Below are 19,315 nucleotides of genomic sequence, written 5' to 3'. Positions count from 1 at the left end.
CTTCATTCCCAGTACCATGACCTCACACCATCTATATAGATTTACCATGTAACTGCCAGAAATAAAAAAAATCCTTTTCAAAAAATAAGTAAAAAGGGAAACAAAACTACAGTCCAGCATAAAGGAAAAGTAATTACAAAAGCATTTCATTGTTCAATTTTTTATTTAAAAAGAAAAAAAAAAAAAAAAAAAGATTGCAGCAGATTTAGTATCATTTGCCTTTAGGACAAGTCGTTTTGAAATTTTTTTTACATCTCTGATTTTTTTTTACATCTTTACACCATACCAAGATAAAAAATATATAGCAATTATCAAATTATCACCATTTATGTACAAAAATGTAAATTTCTAGAAACCTAAAGTATTTTTCTAAATCATTTCTTCTTCATCTACAACTGCAGTTGCCAGACCTTCCTTCTCTTCATGAACGTTGCCTGCTACATTAGCAATTAATTTGGCCTTGTCTTCATCTACTGAAAAAACAAACAAACAAACAAACAAAAAAAAAAAAACCAAGTAACACAACTAACAGCAATAAAAATACTTCTTGGTCCAAAAGTAATGCCTTTACCACAAAAAGAAATACTGGTTTGCACCGGGAAGCCACTGCAGGTTGGACATGGTCAACCCTTGTCTGACCAGGAGAGACTCAATGCCCCATCTGCAAAGTAGTGACTTGCACGATGACAAATGTCACACAGATAAACAGTAATTATGGACGTGTTGGACTTTAAGAGAAAGCGATCAGTTCAATCACTGCACTGCTGTGGTTCGTATTAAAAGTTACTTCTCTAAATCAGCCACCTCTACGAATTCCAAAGATGACCTTTCTAGAGAATATTTTTATTATATATATATTTTTTTTTATTAATTGCTGTTCAAATAGCTTGCTTAGAAAATAAAAGACAAACAACTCTCTCTCCTTGTAACAATTAGGAGAGATGATAAAGCTCACATTTCTAACTTAGTTAATTTAGCATGTCAAAAACCAATCTTTCCCTGGTAATTTCAATACACTGAATGTCACGGAAAGGCCAAGTGACAGATTGCTGCATTTCAGTCAGAACACTCATCCTACTAAAAATGTAATCACTGATGTTCAGATTTCATTTGACTATGCACTGTACAATACTTGGATTGCGGGTAGCCTTTGGCATCTTCCTTCCCCCCTTCTCATATAATGAAAAATGAATTAATGCTACATACTGAGCTCCAGCACAAGTTTTGAGAACTATATGGACAGTAAACCATAACACTTTTATTTAATTCTGACTTCAGATTTAAGGCTGATTAAAATTGAGTTCATTGTTATCACTGAATAATACTGAGTTCAGATTTAATAATGATGTTGAGAACTGGAAATGTGTTTCCAATTCCTACCCAAGAGACTACAAAGTCCATCAAAAACAAATTAAGATCCTTTACTAATCATTATCATGCCCTGTGTTTAATCACATTCCTAGACAACTGCCTGAACTTCATTAGAGCAGTAGGCTCCAGTTATAAGCAGAATTTCAGGGCTCTGTCATCTTTATTGTGCCCGATCTTTCAGCAAACTTTTCGTGCATCTATTTGTTATAAATGATTTTGATGTACAGGAAATGTATTTGTCTTCTTTTCCAAGAATGGTTTCATAACCTCCCTATGTTCCAGAGCTAAATAACACATATGGTTTGTGTTTAACAACCTCCATTTGGTGCTTCATATGTGTACTTTTTCTTTTTGCTTCCAAGCCTGTGGCTGCAGAGCAGCACTAGCACTGAGGATCAGGCACCAGCGTGGGAGAACGCTCTCTGAATAGGCTTGCTTTTCAATTGTCAGACAGCAATTGACTGAAATCAGAGAAAAAAATGATTATTCTGACAGCCTTTGATATGTCATTGGCTCCAAAACTCTTTCTGTTCAAAGTCTCCTATGTCTATCAGACACTCAGTGAGGCATATGGCAACTTCTTGATGCGATACCCATTATTGATATGAAATGGTAACCTCTGTGGTCCTTCACAAGTCTCCTGTGGTTCTGCCCGTGCGCCACTTTCTGTAACTTTCTGTCACTTTCTCCTCCACCAGCACATGCAAACAGGCCTGAGGTCGCCCTGTCTGCTCCACACACCAACATTTATCATTTTGAAGTGTGCAGAAAGCTTGACAAATAATTGACTTTTGCCCAAACTGAAGCTACTCCAGCTGAAGCTACTGTCAACACTCAAGTGCCAGAGGCAGACAAAGTAGCTACACTGGAGGACAAAGAGTTACGGCAGTGAGAAGATAAGGCACGGTCTTTTATATAACACCTTGTCATAACTGTTTTTAATATTTACATTAATATGTAGGTCAGATGATACGATGGGCAGGAGATCAATCCCTTGATGAAGCTCTAACTGCATGTCAGAACCTGTACACAGGAGACTAGCAAGGCCAAATTTAGCCTCTTTAGGCTCTGCTTTGCACGTGTCTTATCTTTCCCAGTTTCCTTACATGACCTGGCATACCCGTGCAACCTCACCAGAAAGCTAATTAAGCAGTAAGATGAATCCTGGATGGCGCAGCATTAGACAAGACCGCTTTCAGCCTCTAGACACCGATGTATGAAATAGTATCGGAAACATGCGTTTTTCATTACAGCCCTTGTTAATAGCCTAAGGAAGTGCCTCCTGCGAAGTATCAGATCATAAGTTGTAATGAGCATTTTAATTAATACTATCCCACTGCCAGGGAAAAAAAATATTATATGCAAATTCAGTAAATTATTTGCACTGGGGAATCGTGGCTGTTTGTTCACAGGCAGCGTCAAAGCAACTTGAAGACCAAAAATGCTGCTGTATCCCAAAAGTGGGATAAGCTCCTCACTGGGTAAATGCCTATCTGCACCAAAATTTCAAGATACCTTCACAACTGGCTTCTGAAACCAGATCTCCTCATGAATAGTCATTTTTATTCATGTGCTCAAAGTAAACGAGCTCAAGGTTCAAAGGAAATAGTAAGAAATAAGAAAAGAACAGAGGAATTGCCATGATCCCAATGATTCATGGGGAAGGCTCCTGAGCAGGTTATTTTACAAGAGAGGCAGCAGCTGTAAATGCATATTAAGTTTTGTATCCTTTCTGGATGGGTAGAAAGAACAGCACCTCTAAGTAATATGAAAAACCTTACTTCATTAAACAAACCTTAAGGGGAAGCACAAATGAGAAGTGCTTTATATTCAGTGTCATCAATTCAGCTGAAAACATGTTTGTACCACTCCATGAAATGAATGCTTTTTATAGTGCCTTTCCTGCCAACATTGCCTCATGAACATAATAAAATTAAACATGTAAAACCAACTCTGGAGCTAGCAGTTAGCAAGTAAATTCCAGAGAAACAGTAACACACGCTTCTAAACAAACAGCTCTTCAGATACCAGGGGAAAAGTAGGTAAACTGAGGAAAGCACAATGCAGAGAAGGACTGGATATAAGTATCTCAGAGGAAAGGAAAAGAGACTTTAGCAGAAGAAACATTGCCCAGATAACCTCTTCGGTCCCTGGGGTCAGTCTTTCCACGTGCGTTACCAAGGCCTGCTGCGTTAAAGTGTTGGCAGCAGCGCCGTAGGCCACAAAAATGATTACCGTACAGATGTTCCTTCACTGGATCCACCGACAGAAAGTAGTTACCATGGAAGCAAGCTCAGCTCCAGCCCCTGAAATTTGGCTTCGCACCATGCTAACGCCTCTGCTGGAGAAATGACCCCGATGGCCAGGCCCCACCTTGTCCCGAGGGAGGCCCAACACAGGAGGCCCAAAGCCATGGCCAAGGAGGGGGCTCAGCTCCCGGCACCATTGCCCATGGACCTCCTGCCCACCATGTGGGTGAGGACCCTGTGATCCCTTCCCCATGCTGAGCAGCCACCCTTGATGCCTCACAGAAATATGGGAATATTCTCCTTCTGCTGATTTCTGTTCCTCAGCAAAACAAAAAGGTACAGGTTGAAAGGAGGAGGGAGCTTGGGTTCATCTGGGGGGTTTCTGTGGGTATTTTTTTGGCATAGAAAAAGTCCACGCTTCTTCCCTCTCTGCTTCTGACACAAACCTTGAAGGACTTTCTCCCCGACTGCCACCCTTGTACATCAATTGACCTCAAAGCAGCTGAAGGAGGAATATAAAGAACACAAAGATTTCCAAAGTTATGCCACAGTCATCAAATACCAGAAGCGTTTTGAAACCACTCTTGTGGCCCCGAGTAGGAGCAAACCTCTCCAAATAAGGAAGCATTTCTCCTCCAACGTGCAGAAATTGGCAGCTCCCCTCCCGGAGTTTATGTAAGATTTCTCAAACAGATTAGCCAACAAACAAATGTCAAATAGCCTCCTCTCTGGCTTCAGAGGGAAATCAGCAGGCTTTCATCCACAGAAATGGATTCTGATAAGAATTCGGGCTGGGGCACAAATTTCCATGTTGCGACAATGAAGTTTGAGAAAATTTCCACATAGGCAATAACGAGCAAACGCTGACAAAGTAATGCAATGGGGTCCCCAGACCTTAATTCAGTACGTATGGACATTTGAATTTGGGTTGCTATTGTCATAGTTGATGGGAAATTGCCACGCTGCTATTTGGGAGCCCCCCTCTTGCATTCCCAGAAACATTATGTGCACTTATAGAAAAATGCAGGTTCGAGATCAAATTACAGCAACGCTGCACGAAATAGCAATAGGATCAAAAGTAACGTGGCCCAAAGATAAGAAATACTGATGAAAAAAGGTAATATGAAGACAAAATGCTCCAGACGGCACTCCAGGGGGTCAAATAATACTGCATTTTTAATGCCTAGCTATACCCATTTCTCTCAGAACATTGATGAAGGAAATTCAGCATCACTTTCCAGTAAAAGGCTCCAGGACAGCTGCTGAAAACTTTCTGGAGAGAAGATCTTAAAACCCAGCTATCCTGGGTGCTGGTAAACCAGGAGATGCTATGGCAAGCGCTTAGCAACGATCTTTCCCAGGTTTTTTTAACCTCCACCAGCCTCCCACAGAGAATGACAAGGAGTTATTACCAGTGACAATGAGCTCTTTCTTCTGCTTCTTGTCCCATTAGGCCCTGATCTTTGAAGCTTCTGCACAGAAGTTACTTTGAATATCTAAATACCTAAAAGACTTTGGCATGACTGTGTGCACAAAAGGCTCTTCATAGCTGTGAGAATTTGTAAGATTGGGGCTGCAGAGTACGGGGTAAGGGTTCTGCTTGATTTCACGGAATTGTAGGGGTTGGAAGGGACCTCGAGGGATTATTGGGTCCAGCCCACTTTTATTTGTCCATACAGTGCTCAGCACTTCAAAACTGAGAGTGATAGTGAAAAATAGTGCTGAGTGGCACAGAGAAATACACTTTCAGTTCTTCATTAAACTGTCTAGCAGAACTAATGGTGCTTATATGTGCCCCTACTTATGTATCTTCACTTCTGAATAAAAAATAAAAATAAGCAACAAATCACTATATAAAGAAATCGGTTCCTTTGAGGCAAAATTCAGTTGTGCAGTCTTTGAAACCTCATGGCACAACTATTGCTTTTTCTTTCAGTATACAGAGCAAGCCACACAGAGGTCAGACCAGCATCCGTTTCACCAAGAAATCACAGTCCTAACAAGACATTCCCACACAGATAGTGGAGAGAAAAAGTACCAAAAATAATCAGCTGTTTGGAGACACTAAATAAAACTATACTATACTACAACTATACTATAGATTAAAAACTATAAATTGACTTTGATCCACATTCACAGCAGATAGGTAAGGTGGTCATTTACTAGTGTTCAAATGGACTAAACAGAGGAGGAAAATGTGGAGGGTGGGTTTAATTCGTCTTTTCCACTTATTTATTTTTTTCTACACCGTACATAAAGACAAAAGTACAGCTGAAGGTGAAAGGGCATGGCAGAATATATCCCAGAAGATGTGAGAAAGTGGTTTTTCTGATTATGGTGCATATGCTGTTCCCTGCAAACTCCACTCGGCTGTGATCATCCCTTCCACCCGCGTGATGTTGGTCCCAAGTTCTTTTATGTGGGTAATTAATAACTCTTATCCAGTGCTTGATTTATCTTTCTTCAACATGTGTAGATCACATGGAGATGAACTGTGTGAATTATTACCCTGTGGAGCCAAGTAAAGAACTTTGTTTTTACTGTTCTGAGGTTCTTATTTCATAACTTGAATGAATAAAAAATACCATACATATATTTCAAGAAGCACGCAAGAAACTTCCTTGCCTAAACACATGCTTTTCTCTTGATTTATTATTTGGATTTATAAATGTACTCTCTTCAGTGTTTGAGTTATACATTTTTTCTCCGTTAAAAAACAGGGATTAATTCTTAACCACAATGTCTTGATTTAAGCCGAATTTTCTGAGCACCATTTTCTTTCCCGCTTTTCTGTCTCCTAAACTTCAGAGGTTACATGACTAAGTTCTTGCTGCCACAAACTGATTTTTCAAACACAAGATTTCTCTTGTTTCACTCATGTATTGAATGCCATAAAATCCGACGATAGCGTGTGTATTGAGTAAAGCTTTGTTTAAAACTAGCTAAGGAAGCTCAGCGTGATTTTTTTCCTCCATAGCACACTGAAGACAGCACTGAGGGAGGCCAGAAATGACCAGTTTCCCCCAAGGACATTTCTGTGAAAAATGCCAGAAAAGGGGCACTGAGAAAAAAGGAACATCAACAGTTCTGAATTTAGCCTTTTATTTAAAACTTATGAAAAATAAATTCTCATCCCAACATAGCATGATCAACCATAACATTGCATGGAGGAATCCTCAGGTCAAAGGTGCCTTTCTTGTACTACTGGCAAAGATAAGTAGGAGAAACAATCTCTGATACCTTTTCACTTCTGTGACTCTTAATCTTTGCCTTGAAGTCCAGGACAGCTGATTACAGAGGCATAGTGCCAAGGAGGGCTGAGCAGCAGACGTCCCTGCATGGCTGTGGCAAGTACATCTGACTCTAGTTTAATAATTAAAAGCCATTAATGAATATGAACTACCAGACTGTGAAGGTTCCTCTAGCTCTCTTTCCAAAATGTAGTTAGGCATCAGAATTTCAAACAAAAATGCAAGAGTAGAAGTCCTACACCAAACTTATCAATTTTATGCTCCATCTAGACTACAGAAGCCGTAGCCAGCAGCAGTTTCATCCAGATGTGTATTCGGAATGTATTACTCTTCTGGGACCACTCTGACATTTCAGAAATTGTCATCGTCATTTTCAGAGATAAAACTGTGAACATCACAATAGCATGCAAGCATCAAGCCCCAGGGCCCTCCAAGTTTTATTGTATTTTTTTTTTAAGTTGAAGGAGTGGCAAAGTCTGTCTCTTCATGAGGATCGGTGTTAACAACATTAAAGCGATCCTACAGATCTGCACAAAGCTCAAGCCATCCTTACCAGAAACTCATTATTCTAGACCAAGTCCTCTCTCAGTTGTGCTTGTATGTGGACCATCAAGTTTAAAAGCCCAAAGCATTGAAGGTATTATTTAATATCATTTGCATAGATTTAAGCAAGGTATCAAGTCAAAACTCACAGCTGAAGGATCCTGTGTTTCTTCAAGGAATTGCACTCAAGTCATTGAATATACCAAGTTAGATAACTCTGCTTTTCTCACCAAAGCTGGTCTGTTAGAGGGCAGAAGAGAACAGCTTTTGGTTGGAAAGAGGGGCCTCTGTTCCATTAGATATAAAAATATGTCAAGACTAGCATTATAACGTGCTAATTAAAAAAATACTAATAATAATAAAAAAGGGGAGAAACTAACCAAAGATACAGCGCATGTAAAGCTCTTCTGTGCTACAATAATCTTGTGGCCATATGAGCCAGTGGATAGGGTAAACAGAAGGATCCTGATAAACTGCAGAACTAGACAGAGATTAATTACATCAGAAACAATAAAGACATGTTTAAAAGATTTCTAGAAAGGATAAATCAAATCACAAATACATTATTATGGAACCTGGGGTCTGCAGTAATATTACTGGAGAGGATCTTTGTGTTGGTCTTTTCTTTCTCATTATCTAGTCACTCTTAGGGTCTACAACAGTGAAGTATCTGAGAAGCTTCCAGCTGCAAGTAGATTCCTCCTTCCCAGCATCCTTGTGCAATGAGGAGAATGGTATTTGTTCTTTACACGTAGAAAATGATCAAATTAAGTTAAGTCACTTATCAAAAATTATGCAGGACCCAAAGAGAAGGAAATTCAGGGAAAGAACAGCTCTCCGGCATTCTGTTTAGGCAGTGCTTCCCAATGTAAGTCCTGTCAAATGAGCGTTGTTGCTTCCCCATGCTTGGGTTACTCATGATTGTGACAACCTTCTCACACAACTTTATGGCAGAGAGAGGAAAAAAGGGCCTAAAAGCCATCTCCTTCATACCAGCAATCATGTCCTGACTAATCTGTTTTGGTACCTTTGAAACTTAAGTGCTGTGTTTTAACATAGTCATTTTTATGACTAACACCACCTCACCTTCTCAGTGTATTAAAAAAAATAAAATAAAAAAAAATGCAAGGACTAAAAGAACATAGTATCTTATAAAAAGGCCAAAATCTTCTAAGAATTCCTGAGCAAGAGTTAACCCCAGATCAGTGCCAAAGACAGGTGGGTAATATCAGCGCATCTTAGCTTAAAGTGTTAATTTTGTTTCCAAGTGAGACTTTCTGACATTCATAGTGAAAAGATCCCTAGTCAAGACTTTTCTCAGCAGTTTCATTCACCCTGTTTTGTTGCATCAGTTATTTGTTCAGCATTTGTTCCCAGGTTTGTTTTCATGTCACCTCCATACCCACTCTCATGCCCTTGTTTATCAGGTGGGTTTCTACATACTCATAATTCTTTGAGCTTCCTTTCAAGTAGCTTGAAAAAAAAATTCACAGTATGAATTCATGAAACAATGCATGAATAAGTCATTTCCTGCTTTAAATACACCTCTGAGTAAATGATCCAGAGGCTTTTCAAGAACCATTTACATAACAGTCGCTGATACAGTCTTCAAATTTTCATGTCAATCTCAAAATGGCATTTTAAATCACCCCATTTTCCTAAATGAGGTGAGAGAATTTTAAGAGCAGATTTTCCAACTTCTAGAGCTCTTCTTTTAATTATAAATTTTTATATGTTGAATTCCCCCCTTCTTCCTTCATTAGGGGTAGCGCAGAAATGTCAGAAACACTTTGTATGTATAACCTATAATCCAAATGCAGTAGGGGTACTACTTCAAATAGTACATTTTCTTTTACAACCACAAATGCCATAAATTTCAACAACTGTCAATCCTGCTTCACAGTCTGCAGTTTGAAAATAAAATTTGGAGGCTTTGCTAAATGTGAATAACTATCTACTGCGGTACTACTGGGAAGAAACCGATGAATCACAAGATGCTCAACTAGTTACAAATAAATTTAGGTAATTTCCAGTCAAAATTCATAGACAAGCAAATAAAAGAGAGAGATTTGGCTTTCACTTGCATTTCTTTAGTGCAAAAATATGTATGGTTCTAGGGCTCGGCAGCCAAGAATGGGCTCAGAGTTCAATCTCTCCCTCTAATCTTGTTGGAGCGGGAATAGCAGGGAGAAAGCTTAGACAGCACCAAACCAAGTTGCATCCAGAGAAGTATCTGGGTATGGTTCCTTCAACAGCATGATTCCTCCAAAGACACCGAGGGATGCATGCTAATTCATAAAGTGGATCATCAAGGGGTCACAAGCTCCATCCACACAGGCTGCCACAGGGCAGAACTGCAGAGTTTTTCATTGCCTTGGGGTGACAGAGGCTGTTCAGGAGAGCAGCTCCTTCCCTTTGATCTCACAGACTGACTCAAGGACTTCTGCTGCCAGCCTGAGAACAAGCAGCCAGTGTTGAGCCAGCCTCCTCTTGAACTATCTCTGCATTCAACGGTCTTAGAGAACAAAAGAAAGAGCAGAGACAGAAATTGTGATCTCTGGTGCTGCAAGAATCTCTTTGGAGAACAGTCTCTACATCTGCAGCAGTCCTGATCATTACTTTTTGCTGAGCCAGGAGTTTGGGAGACAGAAGCAGAAAGGAGCACATCCACAGCACTTGCCAGTTTTGTTCGATTGACCTAAAAGCACTCATGGACTGAGAGGCATAAATTCCCAGAGGTAGTGCCACATTTCTTTTTTGGCTTCAGGTCTGATTGCCAGAAAATTAGAGAGTTGACTCCGACGTGCCCTAATCCCAGAGAGCTGGGGTAGCAGTTGTGACCTTCACAGACTAAAACCCACAGGCAGGCCCATTCTGCAAGTTCACTGAAAGGGTCACAGCCCTGTAGGCGCTGAATCCAGAAATACAATGCGATTTGAAACCAGGCTGAAGGAGAAGACAAAGCAACTAGGGGAAGGGAAGATGCCAGAAGGCGAACTCCTGTACAAAAAGAACAAGAAAAAGGCAATGCAAGTTCACAAGAATGCCCAGTGGGAATCTGCAAAGGGTCAGAGGGTGTGGACCTGTCACCCTGTCCTAACAAAGCTGAGCATGAGCACTGGGCCACCTCAGCATTGAAAGGACCCGAGACGGAGAGGTGCAATCCATCATTTTCATTGCCAGCTACCCCACACACAGGGAAGGGGGAAGGAGTCATCATCCCTGTGCTGGGGGATGTGGGTAGGGTTTCTCACTCAACCGTTATGCATAAGGTTTAAAGGAGAGCACTGTCAAAGGAGAGAAAGGTATTAAGATTATGTTAAAATTTAAAAAAAAAAAAAAAAAGAGGGAGGGGGAGTGGAAAAGCCAAACGAAATGCGAAGGAAAACTGCTTCTTGTTTTGTTAAAGTAATCTCAGAAGTGCTTCTTTCTGGTAGAAGTCATGATTTGATCGAATTTTAGCAGCTACTGGTGCCAACTCTGTTGCACAATAAACACTGGAGAAAAGAGTTTAGAGAACATATCAGTCATAACTACATGACATGTTAGTGATGCATGTTTCTTAGAGTGAGAGCAAACAGTATAATTCAACTTCTAATGAAGTCAAACAACCCAAAAAGTAAAAGAGCAAAAGGAAACTCTCTCTCTCTCTCTCTCTCCCATCACAAAACACATTAGCAAAATGGAGTGTTCATGATTAATTCACATTCCTTTCCGATCGTCTATCTTGCTAAAGCAGCATAAAATTCAACTCTTTGTTTCTTCTCTCTGAAGATATAGGAGACATGACATCATGGCATCTCATGTAACAGTCAAACCAGAAAGCACAGCTGAGAGGTTTTGAGGTTTCCTTGCAAATATTGGGACGTCTGCAGCAGTTTTACCTATTTGGTGAGAACTTCAAACTGTCTCCACAAGGAAAGGATTTATTAGCTACTTTGCAACGAGCACTGCACTTGCTGCCCCTGCTGTGTGTTGATGGACAGAAAATTCTACAACATCACATTATTTCAGGACTCCAGGCTCTTAAATTAGGCCATAAAAATGCAGAGAGTGGAGATCTTTACAACTATAGAGAGTCTCAGGGATACACTGAGACGGAGTCCTTCACTGGATAGAGAGATAATTAGAAGTCAGTGACAATTTGTACAATTTATAAGGAGAGGAAAGGCTTTTCTTTTATAAAGAAGAAAACTAAAATACTTCAAATATACTACACTTCATAAGAGCCAGCTTTTTGAAGCAATTTCAATTAAGCCCAGCAAACTTTTCAAAATCTTTCAGATTGTTCCAGATCTCACCTGACTCTGTTCTACATTTTCATGCAAGAAAAAAGTTATTTTACTTTGAAAATCTGCATAATTAAAAACTGTACTGTCTTCTGATTGATAAAGTTTCAAGTGACAGCTTTGCAGCAAGCTGCCTCCCACACAGAAGCAATTTGTAAAAGCCTTTCAGAGTTTTATGTAACTGAAAAATCCGAGTTGCTCTCATCCATGTCTTTCTTTCCAGTACCAGTTTAAATGTGACTGCCAGGAACTGCAACCAGTACATGCTTGAATATAAAACGAATTTACATACCAATATTTTTGCATAGTTACGAGGTACCCATTGACAGAAAGGGCTTTTTGTTGTTGTTGTTGTTCCTATTTTGGCAAATTTTGAAACAATTTTATATGTAAAGCCCAATTTAAGCCTGCTTTTTCAAACATATTTGGACATACAATGCACCTTTGCTATCAGCTCAAATGGCCTTGGTAGTCCCACAAGAGCAAAACCTAGCAGAATCCGCATAAGAAGAAAGAAAATATTACTTCAGTTCTTTCACTGGGTTTAGGTGAATACAAATCTCTATTTGTTTTCCATCTTCAGTCATACGGTATATTAAACACTAGAGGGAGTACAGAAGAAAGCTGAATATTTCTTTCAGACAAAAAGGCAATATGATCAAAATTTAATACCAGTTGTAAAGGTTTCATCTGAAGCCACGGATCTCCAAGCGTCCCAGAAATCTTGAAAGTTGTTATAGTACAATTATCCAGGCTACATTTAATCTTACATGATGTCTTATAAGAATTCTAGTTCTCAAAAATAACCTAAAACCCCAACTAGTGTCCTGCTCTGGATGGAGATATCTGCCTTCCCAAGCGCATCTTTAGCTTTTACTCTAATGTATAAGTAAAGTAACTCAAGTTGCACACCAAAGAAAAGCTGACAGCAATGAGAAGTTTGTCCAGTATAACTCAGTTAAATATATTTTTACTAAAAACAAACAACATTAGTGGATTTTTTGTTTGTTTGTTCTAAATAAATAAACTGATCTAGTTCTTATAACCAAATAGTTGTGATATTTATAGATCAAACACTGTGACATTGCAGTAGAAGTTGAGTGAAAACATGGACTTGGGTTTCTGTGTTGAAAGACAAAGTAATTATTAAAAGGAACAAAGTTCTAAAATTTTTAATAAATTTCTAATTTAGTAACATTCAATATGGCTAGTGCAGTGTTTTAATGCTTTAAAATTATAGTCAGCTATTTCCTAAGGTTCAGAATAAGCATATCTCCAATCATGAGCAAGACTTTTCATTTACATTGTATTTTGATTGTTCAGTAGGCACATAGAAATATAAAAAATAGAACAGTCAAACAGTCAGGTGAGATTATTAAGAATTAAAATCAAGTCAGAAAAGGAGCTGCCTATTTGTTATGTTTTGCTGTGTACTTTTCCTTTCCTTTGTGATGAAGAAACTAAACCAAAATTCAGCCTGGTGTCCAGAAAGGTCATAGTCAGAGAATGACACAAAGAAAGTGGTAGGAGAAGACAGCTCTACAAATCAGCGAATACTGAAGCAAATCCACAGAACAAAGATTCTGACCTCATAAAACAAAACTCTACTCATTTCCCCTTTTGTTACAGGACCGAGAAATCAGGAACTTATAGGATAACCCCATCTTACAGAACACCTGCTCAAAGCAAAGCCAAATTCAGACGGATCACACGGGACCTCGACCCCTTTCCACTCCCCACAGGCTCTTAAATACTGTTGTCCAAGGTCCCTGCAGCCAGTGCTGCCATCAGTCTGCACATCCCCAACCAGTTCCTCAATAGCAGATGGAGCAGAGCATCTCCCCTACACAACCCATCCAAGGCATATCAAGAAACCTCCAACTCTCCTTGCACCCAAAGTGGTTACTCTTGCAGTAGATGGTTAAACAGTGGTTAAAGTCCCCTGTAGGAATTATGAAGCTTCCTCCAGGTGTTCAAATAAACCTTGGTCCACCTACTCCTTATGAGTCCCATGCTGTGCCCTCCATTGGCTTCTCCACTGATCCTATCCCAGAACATCTCAGCCAGCTCAGCACCTGCTCCCCAGCCCAGCTCTGAGTATCTGAGTTGCTCCTTTGAGCGTAAACCCCACTGTCCATGTCTCAAAATTAATTCCAAAACATTCAAAATACAAATTACATTATACAAATCATATACAAATTAATACAAAAATTCATGACCAAAGTGGAAGAACATGATTTTGTTCCATATAGGCTGAGTGCCGTAATGCAGAGAAGACACCAGCCAATTAGCTGCACACCCTCCTTGCAAGCCTGAAGACTTTTATTTCCTACAGAAAATGACAGCAGCCTGAATGAGGAGGTAAAGATGCTCCAGACAGCCACCCCACAATACCCTTTGTAGGCACATTTGAATGACTTGCTCTTTTACAGTCAGTAGACTTTTCTCTTTTGTTCCAGCTCTGTTGTGATCTTTCAACATCCAAGTATTACTTAATTCGGGAGTTTGCCGGATAAAAGATTTTTTAGAGAAGGTTTTCATTTATGAGTGAGTTGTTCTTGTTGGGAGCATTCCTCATAGCAAATGTACATGACTTGCATTATGCAAACCAGAGTGCTACATACTTCAAGCATAATTTTTCTACTTACTTGGAAGTGGAATTTGCTTTTTTAAGCTGAGAAGTAAAACATGAAGTAACTCCATACCCTCTGTACCTTTAGACTGTAACAAGAGTCCAAATTCTCTTATATGAAAAAAAAAGAAGGAGGAATTTTGACTTGCCCTGTACAGTTTTGCTGCAAACTTTGTTGTGTGTGATTGCTTCAAAGAGTGAATGTGGGAAAAGAAAATATTTGTGTCATAGTAATGGTCTCATCTATCTGTAGCACTTGACACCGCAGCTGCCAGCTGTACGGATAAATATCATGTTGCAGATAGATTGTGTCTGCGAAGCAGCGAAAATGGAATGTTAATTTGGGCTCAGCCGTGCTAAAACCTGGGAGGGCTCCGAGCATGCTCGGGGTAAGTGAGATCTCCACGAAAGCCTGTGCCTTGCTTTGAGCTGGAAGCTGCCTTAAAGAACTTTAAATTACTAATTTCTCTAACTAGCTTGTCTACTGAGACTAATAGCTATTAGAGAGAGGCGTCAATACATATAGATCAAGAGACTATCTCTCAGAAAATCCTTTTCAGTATTTTGTCCATGTTGCTAGATTCTTTTTGGCATTCTTTTTCTTGCTGGCTTGTCCTTTATAGTTTCCCCTGAAAGTGTTCCCTGTTCTCATCCATCCTTTTTATCCCCTTGGAGATGAGGGTCTGCGATGGACACATTCAGACACTGCACGGTGTCCCCTGTACCTGCCTGTGACAGCACCCTGGCATACATTTTCAGTCTTGCTTCTACCACGAGTTTTCCCGCTGTCTCCCACCGGTGACCAACCATTCTTCTATTTGTTGTTACCCCTTTCAAAACCAATGCTATGATTGATGCCTTTTCTTCCAACCTCAGTGAAGATATTTTCCTTTTACTCAGCTGCCTGCACATACATCTGTGTGATTTTGGGGATAGACCAAAGATAGTATCTACCACATCCAGCAACTGGAGCTTCATCACAGTCTTCAAAGTGTGTTACATCCAGCCCAGTGATGTTTTTCTTGGATTCATGCATGTAAGCAATTTTCTGTGGCTGTGTGAACCAACATATATCACCTGAACCAAAGTAAGTTCATGGGTTCATGGGGTAAGAACATGGGTTCCTGGCCAAACAGAAGGTTAAGTCATAATTGGTGAAGCTACAGTAACGTAATTAGGTATCTAGGCCCTTAGAAGTCATAACAATTACTCAAAATTAAGCCAAGAATAAGAGGGGAAGATGCTTGCTCAACAGCTAGAAAAGGAACCTACTGTCAGAAGGAACCACTGATGTCATTCTGACACCCAGCATCTAGGGGAAAAGAAATCAAAGTAATATCAGCCTTGATTCTTTAATTTTTCCTGCTTCCCAACAGCTCTGTGCTTTCCATTCCTCAAGTGGCCAGACTTTGTTCTCCCCAAATAGCACCTCCTGCTGCACTTTCAGAGACTGAACCCTGGACCAAGGTGGACATCTGCCTGTTCCCGTATGTCATTTCCAATGTTCTTATCTATTTTCATAGATAAAACTAAAGCAACTATTAGCTGCACACTAGAATACGCAGCCTCAGAAAAGCACTCGTATATCAGGACAGGTTCCAGTACATTGCTGAAATAATTAGAGGAAGAAAAAAAAATAAAATAGAAAGAAAATTGGACTTCCCTCACTCTCCTCCAGGCTCTGCCACCAATCTGCTGCAGTTGCTTATGCAAACCTCCTCTTCTATCTGTGTTTTCATCAGGACATATGAAATTGCCTCTGACCTTCGGTGAGAAGCTCCCAGATGTTTGTTAAAACCTTGCCTTCATCAAACAAGATTGCAAACTTGTTGACTCAGGGCCTTTATTCACCTGAGGTCAGGCACTTAACTGAGATGTCTGTGTTGAAAGGATACTTGTTCTAGGCTAAATGAGCTAATTTAAATTTTTGGTAAGTTCTTAAAGCATAAGGACTAAATTAGGCTATACAGACCTCAGGAATTATTCATTTGCCTTTACAGGAGTCAGGAGAAAAACCACTGTGAACTTACGTTCCTTGTAAGTGCTCCGGGCTAGATGAGATAAATCTGCTATGGCTGCATATAGCACTGGGGTGAGCTGGGCTCTGAACAGCACCAGGGTACCTGGACACTGCAAAACAGTGAGTCCTTAGAATAAATATCCTAACCACACAAAAAAAATAGAGCAGTAAGTGGTTAAGGAGGGTAAGAAATAGTATGGAAATTTTACATTGTGGATATGAGCAAGTCCTGAAGTGTTGTGGTACAGTCCTTCCTATTGTCTGTGCTGCTCTTAAATCACTTCTGTCAAGCCAAGTAAAGAAAGAGACTTTGCTCTCAGGTTACAGACAGCGAATATCCCTGTTGTCAGTCAGCTGTTACAGAACTTCAAGTAAGCAGTGTTAATTATCTAATATCGAGGCACTTTTTTTTACTTCTAAGTAATTTTCCATCCTATTAGTTTTTATATCAGAAGCCATGCAGAACTGAGGCTGTAGGCTCTATTTATCTTTTGCACACTGGTACAGTTCGAGTTTCTCCAAATGCAGACCTGAATAAAATCTTAATACCCCCGTTAATTTGTCACTGATCTGAAAATTGAACTCGAAATAGTTTGCAGAATCTCTTCCACACAGGTCTTTTGTTTTAATTGAACTTTTCTTTTTCCCATAGGAAAGCTAATTTAGTATGACTTGCCAGTAGTAAAATTGAAATTCTTTGGCTAATTAATTTTTGTACCTGAAACTGAATATAGCTGACATTTTATTTTTTTACCAGATTTTAATACCTCCCTCTCAAAAATTCAATCCTTGGCATATGGAACCAAGGAAAAGTTGGAAAAGTTACAAAAGTTTTCAGGAATTAGGAGGTTTCTCAGGGCTTACTTTGCAGGGTCATGGAAGGTTTTCATCTCTACAGAGACGGTAGCTAAAATACATGCGAAGTCTGGAGCCAGTGTGAGCTTCTCTTACAGGAAGATTGTGGAGTAAGACGTGAACCCGTGAACTTTTCAACCTCACTTCCACCAGGAAAAACCTGGAAACGTGTCAAAACCAACTTTCACAGCAGAGATGAGATGCACTTGTAGTTTGATTAGATGAACCCATAAGAGCTAAAAGAAACAACTTTTTTGTGCTTAGAACCTAAAGGGCTAAATTTCACCCCAGGAGTACCATTGAAGATTATGTGATTTTAGGCATCAGGACTGCTGCTGGACTTGGGCTTTTATTCTAAAACGTTTGCATTGTATCTGCATAGTCCTCAGACATTTCTCCTGCTATTTTCCTCACTCTACAACTTTCTGTTTAAATGCTACCACTCCTTTAGCACTCCAAACTCACCCAAACTTTTACACTAATGGCTATAAATATTTCTAACAATTCTACATCTTTTTGCAAGTGATTATCACTTTGGATTTTTGCCTAGCTGATGGAATAATATCTTACTGAGCCATATTTGCCAATGGCAGAGTTAGGATCAACTCCAGTAATTGCAGCAAGCCTTGTAATAAATTTAACCCACTTACATTATGCATACAAATGCTTCTGTGCAATGCCCAGAATACATAAGAGGTCACATTTCATGACCAGGTTGGACACTTTGTTCTGCAACAGAGCAAAGGGTTGGTGCTGAAGGCTGCCTCCAACCACATGGGACTCTCTGGTGTGTGTTCGGCAGCCCCTGACTGCCTGCCCGTTTTGCTTTCCTTTGCACACCATGCAGGAGCCAACGAGGACAATACAGGGAAGCACCATACACCAAGGCAGAAGGTAAGGCATGCAGCATTTCACCACATCTTCATCTGGGACGTGCCCTTGATAAGCCCAATAAATTGAAGTACAGCTGTTTTGTTTGTCCTACACAAGTCTGGAAGCTGAAAGATCACTGTTGTTTCTGTTCCCTTTCCCTTCATGTTTGTACGTGTTTCTACACCTCTGGAGATCTGGCTGGACGCCTTCAAAGAATGAATTCAAAACTCCCAAAGACACAAAGAAGCAGCCCCTGAACTCACAACAGGAATGCTGTACTGCAAATTGGCTCATTTCCCTGTTTCTGATTGCTTATGACTTTCTGACCCATCACACCCTCATCCCACACATTTTAAGTATGGTCGTGGAAACTCCACCATTGCAACGTGTGCACCTTAACACTGCTCTGGCCAGACACCGAAGTCATTTGTATGCAACACCACACAGATTAATATGGGGAAAAAAAAAAAAAAAAGTTTCAGGTGTAGATTTTAAGAAGCACTAATACATACTTGAGCCTTTTGAACATTCAGAGCCCTCGGGACACAGGTGGGCTAGGCAGGCTTTGCAGGGCTCGGCAGTTCCTCCTGCAGACACTCGTCCCGTCGGAGCAGCCCCTCTGGAGCCTGTGCGCTTTGAGCCGTCCCCGTACCAGACTCAGCCGCCTGGAAGGTGATGCAGACAAGACATGACAGAAACGGGCTTAGTTTTCTTGAAATGCGAAATTAAAGAAAGAGCAGGTGTCTGCTATGTCTAGGCTTGCAGATGCCTCAGATATGTGGGGAAGTGTCAGCAGCACGCTCGCATTGATCTGGGTTTGGCTAGCAGTGCGCTCCCGACGGTCGGAAGGAGGGAGCAGTCCTCTGTACATGCCCGAACATCCATCACCCTCACAGCACTGCTCTCCCCTTCATCTCACCTTCCTTTGAAGGCTTGTTTTCTCCATCACACAGCCTCAGTAGAGACCCCAACCCAACCCAAGCATTGCCACAAACGAGTTCTGATCACCAGCAAGCCAAAGCACTCACTGGGCCCATTTTTTAAACTCACTTCCCAATTTGGGAGCCCTATTTATGCATCCAAATGTGGATATGGCAAACATACAAAGAATGATATTTATGCAACTCGGGACGTTTGAAGCAGCAACAGATAAATATGACTTCTTCAACTCTGGTCTTCACATTTTTAAATGATCTTTTCACATGCACATATCGGAGCGAAAGAAATGCCAC

At 40.3% G+C, this 19,315-nt stretch overlaps 1 long non-coding RNA gene across 7 annotated transcripts in view; it reads right to left on the bottom strand.

Annotated features, from left to right (window-relative positions):
- Positions 1 to 19,315, bottom strand: part of LOC101798800 (uncharacterized) — a 408,273-nt gene that overhangs the window by 190,491 nt on the left and 198,467 nt on the right. For all 7 annotated transcript variants that reach the window (XR_011810523.1, XR_005267127.2, XR_005267130.2 and 4 more), the window contains one exon: positions 18,596 to 18,748. This is a non-coding gene — a long non-coding RNA (uncharacterized lncRNA). The remainder of the gene's footprint in view (positions 1 to 18,595; positions 18,749 to 19,315) is intronic.

This window comes from Anas platyrhynchos, chromosome 7 (genome assembly GCF_047663525.1).
Source record: "Anas platyrhynchos isolate ZD024472 breed Pekin duck chromosome 7, IASCAAS_PekinDuck_T2T, whole genome shotgun sequence".
In the NCBI taxonomy this organism is placed as follows: Eukaryota; Metazoa; Chordata; class Aves; order Anseriformes; family Anatidae; genus Anas; species Anas platyrhynchos.
This window is presented reverse-complemented; position numbering and strand designations above follow the sequence as displayed.